The sequence below is a fragment of the Pseudorasbora parva genome, chromosome 16, assembly GCF_024679245.1.
Source record: "Pseudorasbora parva isolate DD20220531a chromosome 16, ASM2467924v1, whole genome shotgun sequence".
In the NCBI taxonomy this organism is placed as follows: domain Eukaryota; kingdom Metazoa; phylum Chordata; class Actinopteri; order Cypriniformes; family Gobionidae; genus Pseudorasbora; species Pseudorasbora parva.
The window spans coordinates 991,680-1,009,437 of record NC_090187.1 but is presented as its reverse complement, the minus strand read 5'-3'; positions in this window follow the sequence as shown (position 1 = coordinate 1,009,437).

Sequence of the window (17,758 nt, the reverse complement as noted above, 5' to 3'; positions counted from 1 at the left end):
CCAGTGAAACGACCACAGAAGGGGTAATGTGGGCCACAAGCATATGTTTGCATATTGCAGAATCAAATCATATAGTGGCAGCGTTGTGGAACCTTTTCAGCTGTTAAACAATTCATAAGCAAATTCATTAATTGAAACTAAATAGTTGTCAACTGTTTGTGACTCGGAGGAATTATACTGGACTGTACTTTTGTTATAACCTTCATAATTATTATTTTTTTAACTTAGACTGCCTCAAAACCACACAATAACATAAGTGGAGTAAATCCTTTCAGAGATGAGATGTGTGAGCATTAAGAACAGCATTATGTTCTGATCCTGGATGTTGCCTTTCGTGCTTTTCACTTTATGACCTTGTGAGAATCCTGCTGACTGAGCAATGCATTTGTTAATCAAAATCACCGGTCTGCCCTCCGGCTGGAACAGGTTTAGCTAAAATGTCATAACATGCTATAAATTACATGACTATCGCACTACTTGTTGGGCTCATGTTACAACATTAAAAGGGACACATTATGCAGATTTGTTGATGAACCGGCAAACACACAAGTCTCAGTAGCCGCGTTTACATGCACACTTTTTTGTCATTCTGATTAAAATAATTTTGATTGAAAGATTTAGTGGACTGTTTACATGAGACGTTATCTAAACCGATCTGGGGTTTCCATGAGCTGCCTTTCAATCGCAGTCATCACAGAGCGTTTGTCTGCCGCTTCAGAAATGTCGACCGCGTTCTCTCCAGCAGCTGAATGTGTTCGCGGATGCCAACGCACCTCTCAACAACCACCAGGACTTACACGGTTTTATAAAAGATATGTATTTATTGTAAAGTGTAATCATCTCAGAAAAAATTATTTCTTCTGTCAGGTGAAGTAAAAAGTTGAAGTAAAAAGTGCCTGGGACAAACGCTGTCAAGATGAGAGTGTGTAGGCGGGCTAAGTCTGTGTCATTACGCCAACATTATCTTCATAACTTCTAACGAAATAAAAAGTTTACCCCTCAGAAAAAATTTACTTTCCTCTTAACATTATAGCCTGGTGTGTATCACGTCATAAGGACGCACACTGAAAAGTGTCAGGCGTTTATCAAACCCATCTAATCTGCTGCCTGTTATTTGTCAAACTAAGATTAATGTGGGGGGGAATTAGTGCTGTTAAGTTGGCACTTTTAAACACTTTTTCACTTAATAACAAATCATTTCTAGCCAAAAACTTAATAACAAATAACAACCTAGATTTTTTACTTCTAAATGAAACGAGGCTTGATGAAAACTGAACTTTACTTTACTAACTTTACTTTTATGAGTGCCTGCTGAGTGGTTAGGAGAGGTGGAGGTGTTGCTGCTCTTTTTAAAGATGTCGATCAATGTAAGCAAGTATCATTTGGTGACTATTTGTCTCTTGAATATCTGGGTATTATGTTAAAAAGTGCTCCCCGCATCCTGCGTATCATTATTCACAGGCCTCCAAAATACTCTCCAGGCTTAAAGGTGCACTATGCAGCTTTCCGTCCACTGGAGGGCGCCTATTCAAAACAAATCGTAGTTTGATGACACAACGTGTGAGCGCAGCATCTTGGGAGATGTGGTCTTCTCATCACAGCCGGTGGAAAATAGGACTCGGGCAGAAATCACGTTCATGCATGCGGTTATTAACGTTACTGTAGTGTAAAGCAGAGCAGGAGCGAGTGTTGTGGACCTGAGCACGGCCGCTGGAGCGATTGTTAAACACACACCCGCCTCGCGAATACCGGGACTTTTATTATGACGGGACGGGAGACAGTCGCCGGTCGCCTGCACTGATCCGCTCTTCCGGTTATGATTTTGAGGTAATGTAGCTCTGTTTATCATATTAGATACATTTAAGTGTGTTCAAAACGATGTTATGACGTTACTCCGTGCGTTCACTTGTTCACACTGCTAAGAGTAAAGCGCTCCTGCCAAATAAAAGCCGAAACCGAGGGTAACGCAGATATGACGCGATTGATAGGCGACTCCCTCAAATGCAATGCTGCAACGTCCCTGTCCTTAGTTAAAATAGCAATTTTCTCACAATTTACAAATAGTTGGAAACTTCTGGGATATTGTAGGTACGCAACTGAACAAAATATATAACACTGGCCTAGTGGTTTTTGGATATTTTACTGCAAAAATACTACATACAGTATTGTTCAAAATAATAGCAGTACAATGTGACTAACCAGAATAATCAAGGTTTTTCGTATATTTTTTTTATTGCTACGTGGCAAACAAGTTACCAGTAGGTTCAGTAGATTCTCAGAAAACAAATGAGACCCAGCATTCATGATATGCACGCTCTTAAGGCTGTGCAATTGGGCAATTAGTTGAATTAGTTGAAAGGGGTGTGTTCAAAAAAATAGCAGTGTGGCATTCAATCACTGAGGTCATCAATTTTGTGAAGAAACAGGTGTGAATCAGGTGGCCCCTATTTAAGGATGAAGCCAACACTTGTTGAACATGCATTTGAAAGCTGAGGAAAATGGGTCGTTCAAGACATTGTTCAGAAGAACAGCGTACTTTGATTAAAAAGTTGATTAGAGAGGGGAAAACCTATAAAGAGGTGCAAAAAATGATAGGCTGTTCAGCTAAAATGATCTCCAATGCCTTAAAATGGAGAGCAAAACCAGAGAGACGTGGAAGAAAACGGAAGACAACCATCAAAATGGATAGAAGAATAACCAGAATGGCAAAGGCTCAGCCAATGATCACCTCCAGGATGATCAAAGACAGTCTGGAGTTACCTGTAAGTACTGTGACAGTTAGAAGACGTCTGTGTGAAGCTAATCTATTTTCAAGAATCCCCCGCAAAGTCCCTCTGTTAAAAAAAAGGCATGTGCAGAAGAGGTTACAATTTGCCAAAGAACACATCAACTGGCCTAAAGAGAAATGGAGGAACATTTTGTGGACTGATGAGAGTAAAATTGTTCTTTTTGGGTCCAAGGGCCACAGGCAGTTTGTGAGACGACCCCCAAACTCTGAATTCAAGCCACAGTACACAGTGAAGACAGTGAAGCATGGAGGTGCAAGCATCATGATATGGGCATGTTTCTCCTACTATGGTGTTGGGCCTATTTATCGCATACCAGGGATCATGGATCAGTTTGCATATGTTAAAATACTTGAAGAGGTCATGTTGCCCTATGCTGAAGAGGACATGCCCTTGAAACGGTTGTTTCAACAAGACAATGACCCAAAACACACTAGTAAACGGGCAAAGTCTTGGTTCCAAACCAACAAAATTAATGTTATGGAGTGGCCAGCCCAATCTCCAGACCTTAATCCAATTGAGAACTTGTGGGGTGATATCAAAAATGCTGTTTCTGAAGCAAAACCAAGAAATGTGAATGAATTGTGGAATGTTGTTAAAGAATCATGGAGTGGAATAACAGCTGAGAGGTGCCACAAGTTGGTTGACTCCATGCCACACAGATGTCAAGCAGTTTTAAAAAACTGTGGTCATACAACTAAATATTAGTTTAGTGATTCACAGGATTGCTAAATCCCAGAAAAAAAAAAGTTTGTACAATGAGTTTGTACAGTCAAAGGTAGACACTGCTATTTTTTTGAACACACCCCTTTCAACTAATTGCCCAATTGCACAGCCTTAAGAGCGTGCATATCATGAATGCTGGGTCTCATTTGTTTTCTGAGAATCTACTGAACCTACTGGTAACTTGTTTGCCACGTAGCAATAAAAAAAATATACGAAAAACCTTGATTATTCTGGTTAGTCACATTGTACTGCTATTATTTTGAACAATACTGTAGTTCACCTTTAATTGAGGATTTACAGAACTGTTATCAATAATTCCCTCAGAGTTTGACTGTTTTGCTATTGCTGGGGATTTTAACATTCACATAGACAATATTAAATCCAGTACAACAAAAGAGCTCTCTGTTCCTAACACTTTTGATTTGACACAGCATGTACATGGACCCACACACAATCGTGGACACACTCTAGATTTACTTATCAGTAACGGTCTAAACATTTCATCGATTCTTATTAAGGATGTGGCACTGTCTGATCATTTCTGTATTTTCTTTGACATATCAATCTCTCCTACCATTGAAGCTAGATCTGTCTCTGTCAAAAAGAGATGCTTAAATGAGAACACTAACGTGCTGTTTATGAAGGCTTTATCTCTAACACCAAGCATATCTGCAGACTCTGTTGATCTTCTCCTTGACTCCTTTAACTCAAAAGTTAAGAGTGTAATTGATGATATTGCTCCTCTTAAAGTCAGGAAAAAGAGTGGCAAACAAAAGGCACCTTGGAGAAACTCAACAGCATTGAAAAGACAAAGCAGGAAATCTGAACGCATGTGGCGGAAGACAAAACTTGTAGTCCATTATAACATCTATAAAGACAGCCTTCATGCTTTCAATGTTGAACTAGGCAAAGCTAGACAGACCTTCTTCTCAAATATTATAAACAGAAACATAAACAACACGCGCACTCTTTTTGCTACTGTAGAGAGACTAACAAACACCCTGAGTCTCATTTCCAATGAAATGCTCTCAGACAGCAAATGCAGCGAGTTTGCTTCCTACTTCTCAGAGAAAATCAATAATATCAGAAAGGCAATCAGCAGTACCTCGAGTTGCTCTGGGGTCAGACAGATCAGACCACAACCTCAGAAAGTTACTATGTCTGATTTCAAAGCAATTGACAGTACAATTTTAGAAGAAATGGTACAGCATCTTAAAACATCAACCTGTGCCCTTGACACACTCCACACGTTAAAAAGTGTGTTTAACTGTTTAGAAGCAGATCTCCTAGAAGTGGTGAACTCCTCACTTCTCTATGGGACTTTTCCAACCGCCCTTAAAACCGCAATAGTTAAGCCTCTTCTGAAAAAGAGAAATCTGGATAACTCCATACTGAGCAACTACAGACCAATCTCAAATCTCCCCTTCATAGGCAAAATCATTGAAAAAGTTGTTTTCAGTCAGCTGAACAAATTCTTAAACTCAAACGGATTCTTTGACAATTTTCAATCTGGTTTCCGACCGCATCACAGCACAGAGACAGCGCTCATAAAGATTATAAATGATATTCGCTTAAATAATGATACAGGCAAAACATCAATTCTGGTTCTACTCAACCTCAGTGCTGCATTCAACACTGTTGACCACAACATACTTCTAGACAGGCTGGAAAACTGGGTCGGGCTTTCTGGGATGGTCCTCAGATGGTTCAGGTCATACTTAGAAGGGAGAGGTTATTATGTGAGTATAGGAGATCATAAGTCTGAGTGGACGTCCATGACATGCGGAGTCCCACAAGGGTCAATTCTAGCACCTCTCCTGTTTAACCTGTATATGCTGCCACTGAGACAAATAATGAAAAAGAACAATATTGCTGACCACAGCTATGCTGACGACACCCAGCTCTACTTAGCACTGTCACCTAATGACTACAGCCCCATTGACTCCCTGTGCAAATGCATTGATGAATTTAACAACTGGATGTGCCAAAACTATCTTCAGTTAAACAAAGACAAAACCGAAATCACTACATTTGGAAACAAAGATAAAATTCTCAAGGTGAACGCATATCTTGAGGCTAAAGGCCTGATAACAAAAAATCAAGTCAGGAATCTTGGAGTGATTTTGGAGTCAGACCTGAGTTTCAGTAGTCATGTCAAAGCAATAACTAAATCAGCATACTATCATCTGAAAAATATTGCAAGAATTAGATGCTTTGTCTCCAGGCAAGACTTAGAGAAACTGGTTCATGCTTTCATCACCAGTAGGGTGGACTATTGTAATGGCCTTCTCACTGGCCTTCCCAAAAAGACCATTAGACAGCTGCAGCTCATACAGAACGCTGAGCAGAACCAGAAAATATGACCATATCACACCAGTCCTCAGGTCTTTACACTGGCTTCCAGTTACATCCAGGATCGACTTTAAAGTACTATTACTTGTTTATAAATCACTCAATGAGCTAGGACCTCAATACATCGCAGATATGCTGATTAAATACAACACCCAACAGATCACTCAGATCAGCAGGATCAAGTCAGTTAGAAATACCAAGAGTTCACTCAAAGCAAGGAGAGTCCGCCTTTAGCTATTAGGCCAGCCGCAGCTGAACCAGCTTCCTGAACAGATCAGATGTGCTCCAACAGTAGCCACATTCACATCCAGACTCAAAACACATCTGTTCAGCTGTGCATTTACTGAGCTCTGAGCACCGTATGTCCGACTGATCGCATCTTATCTTATCTGTGCGTCAACTGTTTTAGTTTACCTTTGTTGAAGGTTATTATTTTGTAACAAGGAGGTTCCTGAGTATAAATCAGGGAAAAGAGATTGAAATGGATGTTATGAACGTGTTTGAGAAATAAATGAAGATGTGATGTAATTAAGATGGTACATGTATGTGGACTGTAAACTGAAGGATGTTTTATGTAGAGACTGAATGTAATTGGATGTATCATTATGTCTATTTATTTTATTGTTGTTTAGTTTTATTTAAGACCACTATTGTGTATTTGACCATTTTATTATTTTTAATTCTCTTTTAAACTGTTTTAATTATCCTGGTTTGTCTTTTTAACCCTTACGCATGGTATTCTTATTTCTCATCCATATGTTATCACTATTTTAATTAATTTCTATGTAAAGCACTTTGAATTGCCATTGGTTATGAAATGCGCTATACAAATAAACTTGCCTTGCCTAGATTCGTAAAAGGTGTTTTTATGCATATTTGGCCTGGGTTTTTGATCATTTTGCGTCAACTGTTTCAAGCCATCACTAAATCCATATACATATAATATAATTATTAGGGATGGCTGACGCGAACCTGACGTTTCGACGCTGTGTCGAGATCCCGAAGCGCAGATGTTTCGAAACACTGCTCCGAGCTGTGATTCGACACACCCATGTCACGTGACTACCGCTAAACGAAGCGCTGAAGTGTTTCATCAGGTGCGCCTGTCGAAACTGCTTTGATTAAAAGGGGCGGGAACAAACCACACAGTCACACATCTGAATGAACCTCATTCCCCACAGTTTAAAAGAGAAGTTAATCCATCTTCACCTCATGGGTTTTGTGAGAGGAGAGAGATTGTGATAAAGCCTAAGTGAGATATATTGTGCATAGTAACACATTCACATAGGCTAACTTAGAATTATAAAATATGTAGAATTATATAGATATATAGAAGATATATCCTAGATATCCATAGGTAATACATATTTCTATTTTATTCGTTTATTTAATAGACCAAGCATATTCATGAACATTGTTGTAGGCTATAAAAATTCACAATGTAAATATGCCAGAATTAGTAAAAATAACTATTTTTCGTCTGCAGTCCCTGCAGATAACATAAAAATAACAAAGACAGCCAACAATCATTCAACATCATTCACATTCACCTAAAAAATAAAATAAAAAATACACAAATGGCAAGACATTGTTCATTCACCTCTATACTACATTTAGATTTACAGTGTAAGTGTACATACTATTGATAAATGTATGACAGTTAAATATGAGTACACCTCCGGTTTCAAGAAGCCACTGTTTTAAGAGAGTTTTAAAGATGTTGAATGTAGGACATTCTCTTATTGAAAGGGGCCCGTGTACCACCTCCACTGTCAAGTCTTTGAAAAAAGCCATGCAGTGGAGGGGGAGCAAGATTATGTAGCCTAATATTTTGTATACTAAAGAAGTGTAGGCTACTTAAAACGTTTGCAATTATCAAAGCTTAAAAATGTATGCCTCTCTAAAATATTGCAATGATGAAATGACAATGCTTTTTTATCAAAAATCTCGTACTACATCTGGTGTGGGAGCATTTCCATTTGGAAACACTACATAAAGTGAAATGTGTGTATTGTATATTGACCCAGAATGCATGATCCATTAACTTAATTTTCAGTAATTTTTCCTCATTTGTGTGTAGGCTACTTGATTATAAAATTATTTGAAAAAATAGTTTTTAATCATTTTTTCAAAGGCTGGAAATTATATGTAAAAAAAAAAAATCAATCAAGTCCTTCAACAGCAGAGCAATTCATATTTTTTTGAATAAAAATGTTATGTAACAAATAACACATTGTGGCTTTATTTCTTTTAATAATCTTAATTTTTCATGACAAAAAAAAACTAAATTTATTTACAATGAGGAGGCTACAGGTTACAAAACCAAGTAGTTGTCAGACCGATGTTAAAAACGTTTTTTACATAGTAGATCACTTTCAGAGCAATACACGCAAGTGTCCACTAGATGGCGTCGTGGAGACGGGTGTCGGGTGTTGTTTCGAAGCTTCGGCACATTTGCTTCAACTGTTTCAGTGCTTCACGAAGCCTCGGTCTGCCCATCACTAATAATTATACAAATTAAAGGCAACGGATCAAAACACAGGCAGGCAGTCCAAAAAACAAAAAAAACAAAACACAAGGCAGGGAACAGAGGCAAAAGGATAAATTACTGAGATAACAGGCTAGATATAGGCAGAGTAAATGTGGTAAATGAGACACAGGTTTAACCAATGAGTGCTGATGAGTCCGAGCAAAGGTTAATGGGTAATGTAGTTCTTAATGGAGTGCCAGTCCGGGGTCAAGTGCCCTCTGGTGGTAATCAAGGGCACTCCCACTGGTGAATCATGACAAATATATATACTTCCTTCCCAAAACATGATATAATGCAATGTATAGTACACAACATAGTCAAAAGTAATCAAACAGCAGTCAGATGTGTAATTTAATAAATCATGTTACAAAAAAATGTATCATGCATTTTGTTTATAGTATTGGACTACAATTTGAACGTAATCTACCCAGCACTGCTGGACAGCAGGCGATTTATCTCATGCATTGCAGAGATTGTTATAATTTAAGACCAAAAATTGAAAAGTCAGCTCAAATGAACTGCAAAATGCTTTCAGTCATTGAACACTGATGCACAATGTGGCTTTGGGCAAAACTGTTGTGAGAACGCAAATGATTCCATCCATCATAGCTTGAAATTTTGCCTTTGGCTTGCTAAGCTAAACTGAACCGGTTACAATATTTGACAATGCCTTGTAGCTAAAAGTGCCCTGAAGGCTGAACCACTCCCACCTACTGAGAGTATAAACCCAAGACCACCACCTGCAACGCTCATCCCGAATTGAGAATATCCATCTGTGCATCAGTCCAGCTTCCCGAGTGACCGCCAACATGAGCTTTGTGTTTCAGTCAGCGTTCCAGTCAAGCTTCCAAACCATCTCCGGCTTCGTGAGTGATCCCTCAGCCTTTACTGCACTCCTGACTTTTATCATTTTCTTTTGTGTATTTTCAGAGTATATTTGAGTTAGTTCCACACTGTGAACTTTACCATAACATACAGAATTTTTTTTTTTACTATGCAGAGCGTTCCCTATGCGAGTCCTATCTCTGGAGGACTGAAAGCTGGGAAATCCATCTTCATTCAGGGAGCTGTTCCCTCTGGATCTGACAGGTTCATCTTTCTTTTCAAGACTAGAGAGTGGAAGTTAGTTTGAGTTAGTAGTTCATGTTGTCTTTTCTTGTTGCAGCTTTGTGGTGAATCTGAAGTGCGGCGAGTCTGAAGGAGATGACATTGCTCTTCAATTCAGACCCCAGTTTAGGAACAATTGGATTGTCCTAAACAGCCAGCAAAATGGGTCTTGGGGAAAAGAGGAGAAACTGGAGTTACCTTTAAAACAGGGGAGCAGCTTTGATCTGAACATTGCTGTAAATTCTGAAAGCTATCAGGTGTGTTTTGGTGTTCTTTTCAATGGGTGCATCATGCAAAGTCTAAAAGAAATAAGATTAATCTGAATGTAGTATTTTCAATCTGAAGGTGTGTCTGAGTGGATCCGAAGTTGGCCGATTTCAGCATCGTATACCTCTGGAACGTGTCACCGCTCTGAGTGTTGCCGGAGAGGTTTCTTTAACAAATGTGGTGTTCACTGAGGTAAGTCTCTTTTACAGACTACATTAATTTAATTTAGTTCACAGGCTTTCCTATTATTTTGGCATCAGGCTATGATACCGGAGACAGATCCCAAGGTTTATTTTTCTCCATCATGCCCTGATGGAGTTTCGGTTCCTTTGGTCGCCTTTGGCTTGGTTTGCTCAGTTGGGGACACTAACATTATGATCTAAGTTATTCAACTAAATATCCAAATAAAATTAATTAATTAGGTCTTAATTATTTCTATAACCTATAATACTGATCTGCCCACATTGTCTCTCTCTGATAAATTAAAATAAGCTGATAACATCACTGTTTACTCCAGAACGACTGTACAGCCAAATCTAATTCTGCTGCAGTATTGTCCTGTTTAACACTGAAGCTGCTCTGACACAATCGGCGCTGGAGAAGAGCGATAGAAATAAAGTTGACAGATAAATGCTTCAGAATGCTGATCGTGTCCTCATGTACGTGACTATCCCAACAGACATGCAATCCTCCAACAAAAACTATTGTTTTATAATATGCAATAGTATTGTACATATAGTATTCTATAACTACAATTGTAAGTTACCTTGGATATTTAACAAATTCAAGTCACTAAAGGAACACTTGAATAAAAGAAAGCAAATGTTTATGGGGAAAAAACATTATGACATTGGTAGAAATGTTTGTGTTATTAAACTCTTACCATCTGGCTTTTGCAGAGCTGGACTGGATCGTCCATGTTTGGGCAGGGCGGAAGCATGATCCACTCGCAGGGCGGGACTATGACTTTTGAGGAGCGTTCATCTGTGCTGAATGGAAGCTGGTCTCTGATGGGCACCGAATGCAATCTGACAACTATCCAACCATCGGCTGAACTTTCATTGAGCAACCCAGTCCAAAATCCTGTGAGTAGCAGAAACTTTACAGGAACTCAGAACAGCATCTTGCAAGACAAAACTTTAAACTGTAGTTTTGTTATTTTGTATGCCTCTTTTAAAAAAATTATAAAATAAAATAAAAAGTTTAAAACCTGCCATATGAATCTGGTAAATATAGGATAATGCCTATGTTCTTGTGTTTACTGCAGACTCTTCCTTATGTGGGCCCAATTTCAGGAGGACTGAGAGAAGGCATGGCCTTATACTTGCAGGGAGTTGTTCCTACTAATGCTGACCGGTAAGGAATTGTTTTGGTGGACAACTGGGAGAGAGGGGATGGGGACAATTTACTGTCATTTAGAATCGGTTGCTTTAACGCTTTAACTTCCAACAGGTTTGAAGTAAATTTCAAGACCGGGCCGTCTGACACTGATGACATTGCTTTCCACTTCAACCCTCGAATGGACCAGAATGTGGCCATGAACAGCTTCAGGAACGGAGGATGGGAGGTTGTGGAAAGTATCTCTGATAACCCCTTTAAAAAGGGTCAAGCTTTTGAGATGATCACTGTCATTAAACCTGAAGGATATCAGGTATGTGCTTTGAAACACAAAACTCACTGCCCACCCCTAGAAGAAATCTAGGAACTTGTCCTCACATGGGTTGTGTTGCTTTGGACCATCAGGTATACGTGAATGGCAAGGAGCAGTACACATTCAAGCACCGTATACCACTGGAAAAAGTGTCAGTGCTAAATATCAAAGGAGATGTTGCTGTGAACCTTTTGGGCTTCATTCAAGTAAGTTACATTTTGTTCAGCAGCATTTAAAATATTTGGCAATGATGATACTGATTTGGAATCCAGTGCGATCGATGTGGAAAGTAAAGAGATTTCTAAATACTTTCTTTCTTTCTCTCTCGGTTCCCTCATTAGGCCTGGGACACATCTTCATATCCTACTGAATTTACAACAAAAATCATCAGTCTGGGCAGCTCACGTGGAAAACGTTCCACTGTACATTCAGAGATCTTGCAGCCAGTCCAAAACCCTGTGAGTGACCGATCCATTCCAGTGACTTCTGAACGCACAACAAAGAGCAAACTCTTAATAAAACAGAAGTGCATGAGAAATGTTTCACACAACAGCAATGGTCTCACCATAGTTTCAGGATTATGTTGACAACTTTAAACATCAATGAATTTCTTAATGCCCCATTTCAGTGGGTTCAATAACCTGCCATAAGAATCTAGTCAACAGGATAATGCCTATGTTCTTGTGTTTACTGCAGACTCTTCCTTATGTGGGCCCAATTTCAGGAGGACTGAGAGAAGGCATGGCCTTATACTTGCAGGGAGTTGTTCCTACTAATGCTGACCGGTAAGGAATTGTTTTGGTGGACAACTGGGAGAGAGGGGATGGGGACAATTTACTGTCATTTAGAATAGGTTGCTTTAACGCTTTAACTTCCAACAGATTTGAAGTAAATTTCAAGACCGGGCCGTCTGACACTGATGACATTGCTTTCCACTTCAACCCTCGAATGGACCAGAATGTGGCCATGAACAGCTTCAGGAACGGAGGATGGGAAGCTGAGGAAAGTATCTCTGATAACCCCTTAAAAAAGGGACAAGCTTTTGAAATGTTCATTGTCATCAAATCTGAAGGATATCAGGTATGTGCTTTGAAACACAAAACTCACTGCCCAACCTTAAAAGAAATATAGGAACTTGTCCTCACATGGGTTGTGTTGCTTTGGACCATCAGGTATACGTGAATGGCAAGGAGCAGTACACATTCAAGCACCGTATACCACTGGAAAAAGTGTCAGTGCTAAATATCAAAGGAGATGTTGCTGTGAACCTTTTGGGCTTCATTCAAGTAAGTTACATTTTGTTCTGCAGCATTTAAATATTTGGCAATGATGATACTGATTTGGAATCCAGTGCGATCGATGTGGAAAGTAAAGAGATTTTTTAAATACTTTCTTTCTTTCTCTCTCGGTTCCCTCATTAGAACTGGGACACATCTTCATATCCTACTGAATTTACAACAAAAACCGTCAGTCTGGGCAGCTCACGTGGAAAATGTTCCACCGTACATTCAGAGATCTTGCAGCCAGTCCAAAACCCTGTGAGTGACCGATCCATTCCAGTGACTTCTGAACGTACAACAAAGAGCAAACTCTTAATAAAACAGAAGTGCATGAGAAATGTTTCACACAACAGCAATGGTCTCACCATAGTTTCAGAATTATAATGACAACTTTAAACATCACTGAAATTCTGAATTTCCAAGTTCAGTGGGTTCAAAAACCTGCCATAAAAATCTAGTCAACAGGATAATGCCTATGTTCTTGTGTTTACTGCAGACTCTTCCTTATGTAGGCCCAATTTCAGGAGGACTGAGAGAAGGCATGGCCTTATACTTGCAGGGAGTTGTTCCTACTAATGCTGACCGGTAAGGAATTGTTTTGGTGGACAACTGTGAGAGGGGGGACGGGGTCAATTTACTGTCATTTAGAATAGGTTGCTTTAACGCTTTAACTTCCGTGCAGGTTTGGAGTAAATTTCAAGACCGGGCCGTCTGACACTGATGACATTGCTTTCCACTTCAACCCTCGAATGGACCAGAATGTGGCCATGAACAGCTTCAGGAACGGAGGATGGGAGGTTGTGGAAAGTATCTCTGATAACCCCTTTAAAAAGGGACAAGCTTTTGAGATGATCACTGTCATCAAATCTGAAGGATATCAGGTATGTGCTTTGAAACACAAAACTTACTGCCCACCCCTAGAAGAAATCTAGGAACTTGTCCTCACACGGGTTGTGTTGCTTTGGACCATCAGGTATACGTGAATGGCAAGGAGCAGTACACATTCAAGCACCGTATACCACTGGAAAAAGTGTCAGTGCTAAATATCAAAGGAGATGTTGCTGTGAACCTTTTGGGCTTCATTCAAGTAAGTTACATTTTGTTCTGCAGCATTTAAATATTTGGCAATGATGATACTGATTTGGAATCCAGTGCGATCGATGTGGAAAGTAAAGAGATTTCTAAATACTTTCTTTCTCTCTCTCTCGGTTCCCTCATTAGAACTGGGACACATCTTCATATCCTACAGAAGCTACGACAAAAAACATCAGTCTGGGCAGCTCACAGGGAAAACGTTCCACCGTACATTCAGAGATCTTGCAGCCAGTCCAAAACCCTGTGAGTGACCGAATCCATTCCAGTGACTTCTGAACGCACAACAAAGAGCAAACTCTTAATAAAACAGAAGTGCATGAGAAATGTTTCACACAACAGCAATGGTCTCACCATAGTTTCAGGATTATGTTGACAACTTTAAACATCAATGAATTTCTTAATGTCCCATTTTAGTGAATTCAATAACCTGCCATAAGAATCTAGTCAACAGGATAATGCCTATGTTCTTGTGTTTACTGCAGACTCTTCCTTATGTGGGCCCAATTTCAGGAGGACTGAGAGAAGGCATGGCCTTATACTTGCAGGGAGTTGTTCCTTCTAATGCTGACCGGTAAGGAATTGTTTTGGTGGACAATTGGGAGAGAAGGGACGGGGACAATTTACTGTCATTTAGAATCCGTTGCTTTAACGCTTTAACTTCCGTGCAGGTTTGGAGTAAATTTCAAGCCCGGGCCGTCTGACACTGATGACATTGCTTTCCACTTCAACCCTCGAATGGACCAGAATGTGGCCATGAACAGCTTCAGGAACGGAGGATGGGAGGTTGTGGAAAGTATCTCTGATAACCCCTTTAAAAAGGGTCAAGCTTTTGAGATGATCACTGTCATCAAACCTGAAGGATATCAGGTATGTGCTTTGAAACACAAAACTCACTGCAAACCCCTAGAAGAAATCTAGGAACTTGTCCTCACATGGGTTGTGTTGCTTTGGACCATCAGGTATACGTGAATGGCAAGGAGCAGTACACATTCAAGCACCGTATACCACTGGAAAAAGTGTCAGTGCTAAATATCAAAGGAGATGTTGCTGTGAACCTTTTGGGCTTCATTCAAGTAAGTTACATTTTGTTCTGCAGCATTTAAAATATTTGGCAATGATGATACTGATTTGGAATCCAGTGCGATCGATGTGGAAAGTAAAGAGATTTCTATATACTTTCTCTCTCTTTCTCTCTCGGTTCCCTCATTAGAACTGGGACACATCTTCATATCCTACTGAATTTACAACAAAAATCATCAGTCTGGGCAGCTCACGTGGAAAACGTTCCACCGTACATTCAGAGATCTTGCAGCCAGTCCAAAACCCTGTGAGTGACCGATCCATTCCAGTGACTTCTGAACGCACAACAAAGAGCAAACTCTTAATGAAACAGCAGTGCATGAGAAATGTTTAACACAACAGCAATGGTCTCACCATAGTTTCAGAATTATGATGAGCACTTTAAACATCACTGAAATTCTTAATGTCCCATTTTAGTGAGTTCAATAACCTGCCATAAAAATCTAGTCAACAGGATAATGCCTATGTTCTTGTGTTTACTGCAGACTCTTCCTTATGTGGGCCCAATTTCAGGAGGACTGAGAGAAGGCATGGCCTTATACTTGCAGGGAGTTGTTCCTACTAATGCTGACCGGTAAGGAATTGTTTTGGTGGACAACTGGGAGAGAAGGGACGGGGACAATTTACTGTCATTTAGAATCCGTTGCTTTAACACTTTAACTTCCAACAGGTTTGGAGTAAATTTGAGGACCGGGCCGTCTGACACTGATGACATTGCTTTCCACTTCAACCCTCGAATGGACCAGAATGTGGCCATGAACAGCTTCAGGAACGGAGGATGGGAGGTTGTGGAAAGTATCTCTGATAACCCCTTTAAAAAGGGTCAAGCTTTTGAGATGATCACTGTCATCAAACCTGAAGGATATCAGGTATGTGCTTTGAAACACAAAACTCACTGCAAACCCCTAGAAGAAATCTAGGAACTTGTCCTCACACGGGTTGTCTTGCTTTGGACCATCAGGTATACGTGAATGGCAAGGAGCAGTACACATTCAAGCACCGTATACCACTGGAAAAAGTGTCAGTGCTAAATATCAAAGGAGATGTTGCTGTGAACCTTTTGGGCTTCATTCAAGTAAGTTACATTTTGTTCTGCAGCATTTAAAATATTTGGCAATGATGACACTGATTTGGAATCCAGTGCGATCGATGTGGAAAGTAAAGAGATTTCTAAATACTTTTTTTCTTTCTCTCTCGGTTCCCTCATTAGAACTGGGACACATCTTCATTTCCTACAGAAGTTACGACAAAAACCATCAGTCTGGGCAGCTCACGTGGAAAATGTTTCACCGTACATTCAGAGATCTTGCAGCCAGTCCAAAACCCTGTGAGTGACCGGATCCATTCCAGTGACTTCTGAACGCACAACAAAGAGCAAACTCTTAATAAAACAGAAGTGCATGAGAAATGTTTCACACAACAGCAATGGTCTCACCATAGTTTCAGGATTATAATGACCACTTTAAACATCACTGAAATTCTGAACTTCCAAGTTCAGTGGGTTCAAAAACCTTACTAAAAGATATTGCCTATGTTCTTGTGTTTACTGCAGACTCTTCCTTATGTGGGCCCAATTTCAGGAGGACTGAGAGAAGGCATGGCCTTATACTTGCAGGGAGTTGTTCCTACTAATGCTGACCGGTAAGGAATTGTTTTGGTGGACAAATGGGAGAGAAGGGACGGGGTCAATTTACTGTCATTTAGAATCCGTTGCTTTAACGCTTTAACTTCCGTGCAGGTTTGGAGTAAATTTCAAGACCGGGCCGTCTGACACTGATGACATTGCTTTCCACTTCAACCCTCGAATGGACCAGAATGTGGCCATGAACAGCTTCAGGAACGGAGGATGGGAGGTTGTGGAAAGTATCTCTGATAACCCCTTTAAAAAGGGACAAGCTTTTGAGATGATCACTGTCATCAAACCTGAAGGATATCAGGTATGTGCTTTGAAACACAAAACTCACTGCAAACCCCTAGAAGAAATCTAGGAACTTGTCCTCACACGGGTTGTGTTGCTTTGGACCATCAGGTATACGTGAATGGCAAGGAGCAGTACACATTCAAGCACCGTATACCACTGGAAAAAGTGTCAGTGCTAAATATCAAAGGAGATGTTGCTGTGAACCTTTTGGGCTTCATTCAAGTAAGTTACATTTTGTTCTGCAGCATTTAAATATTTGGCAATGATGATACTGATTTGGAATCCAGTGCGATCGATGTGGAAAGTAAAGAGATTTCTAAATACTTTCTTTCTTTCTCTCTCGGTTCCCTCATTAGAACTGGGACACATCTTCATATCCTACTGAATTTACAACAAAAACCATCAGTCTGGGCAGCTCACGTGGAAAACGTTCCACTGTACATTCAGAGATCTTGCAGCCAGTCCAAAACCCTGTGAGTGACCGATCCATTCCAGTGACTTCTGAACGCACAACAAACAGAAAACTCTTAATAAAACAGAAGTGCATGAGAAATGTTTCACACAACAGCAATGGTCTCACCATAGTTTCAGGATTAAGTTGACAACTTTAAACATCAATGAATTTCTTAATGTCCCATTTTAGTGAATTCAATAACCTGCCATAAGAATCTAGTCAACAGGATAATGCCTATGTTCTTGTTTTTACTGCAGACTCTTCCTTATGTGGGCCCAATTTCAGGAGGACTGAGAGAAGGCATGGCCTTATACTTGCAGGGAGTTGTTCCTTCTAATGCTGACCGGTAAGGAATTGTTTTGGTGGACAATTGGGAGAGAAGGGACGGGGACAATTTACTGTCATTTAGAATCCGTTGCTTTAATGCTTTAACTTCCGTGCAGGTTTGGAGTAAATTTCAAGACCGGGCCGTCTGACACTGATGACATTGCTTTCCACTTCAACCCTCG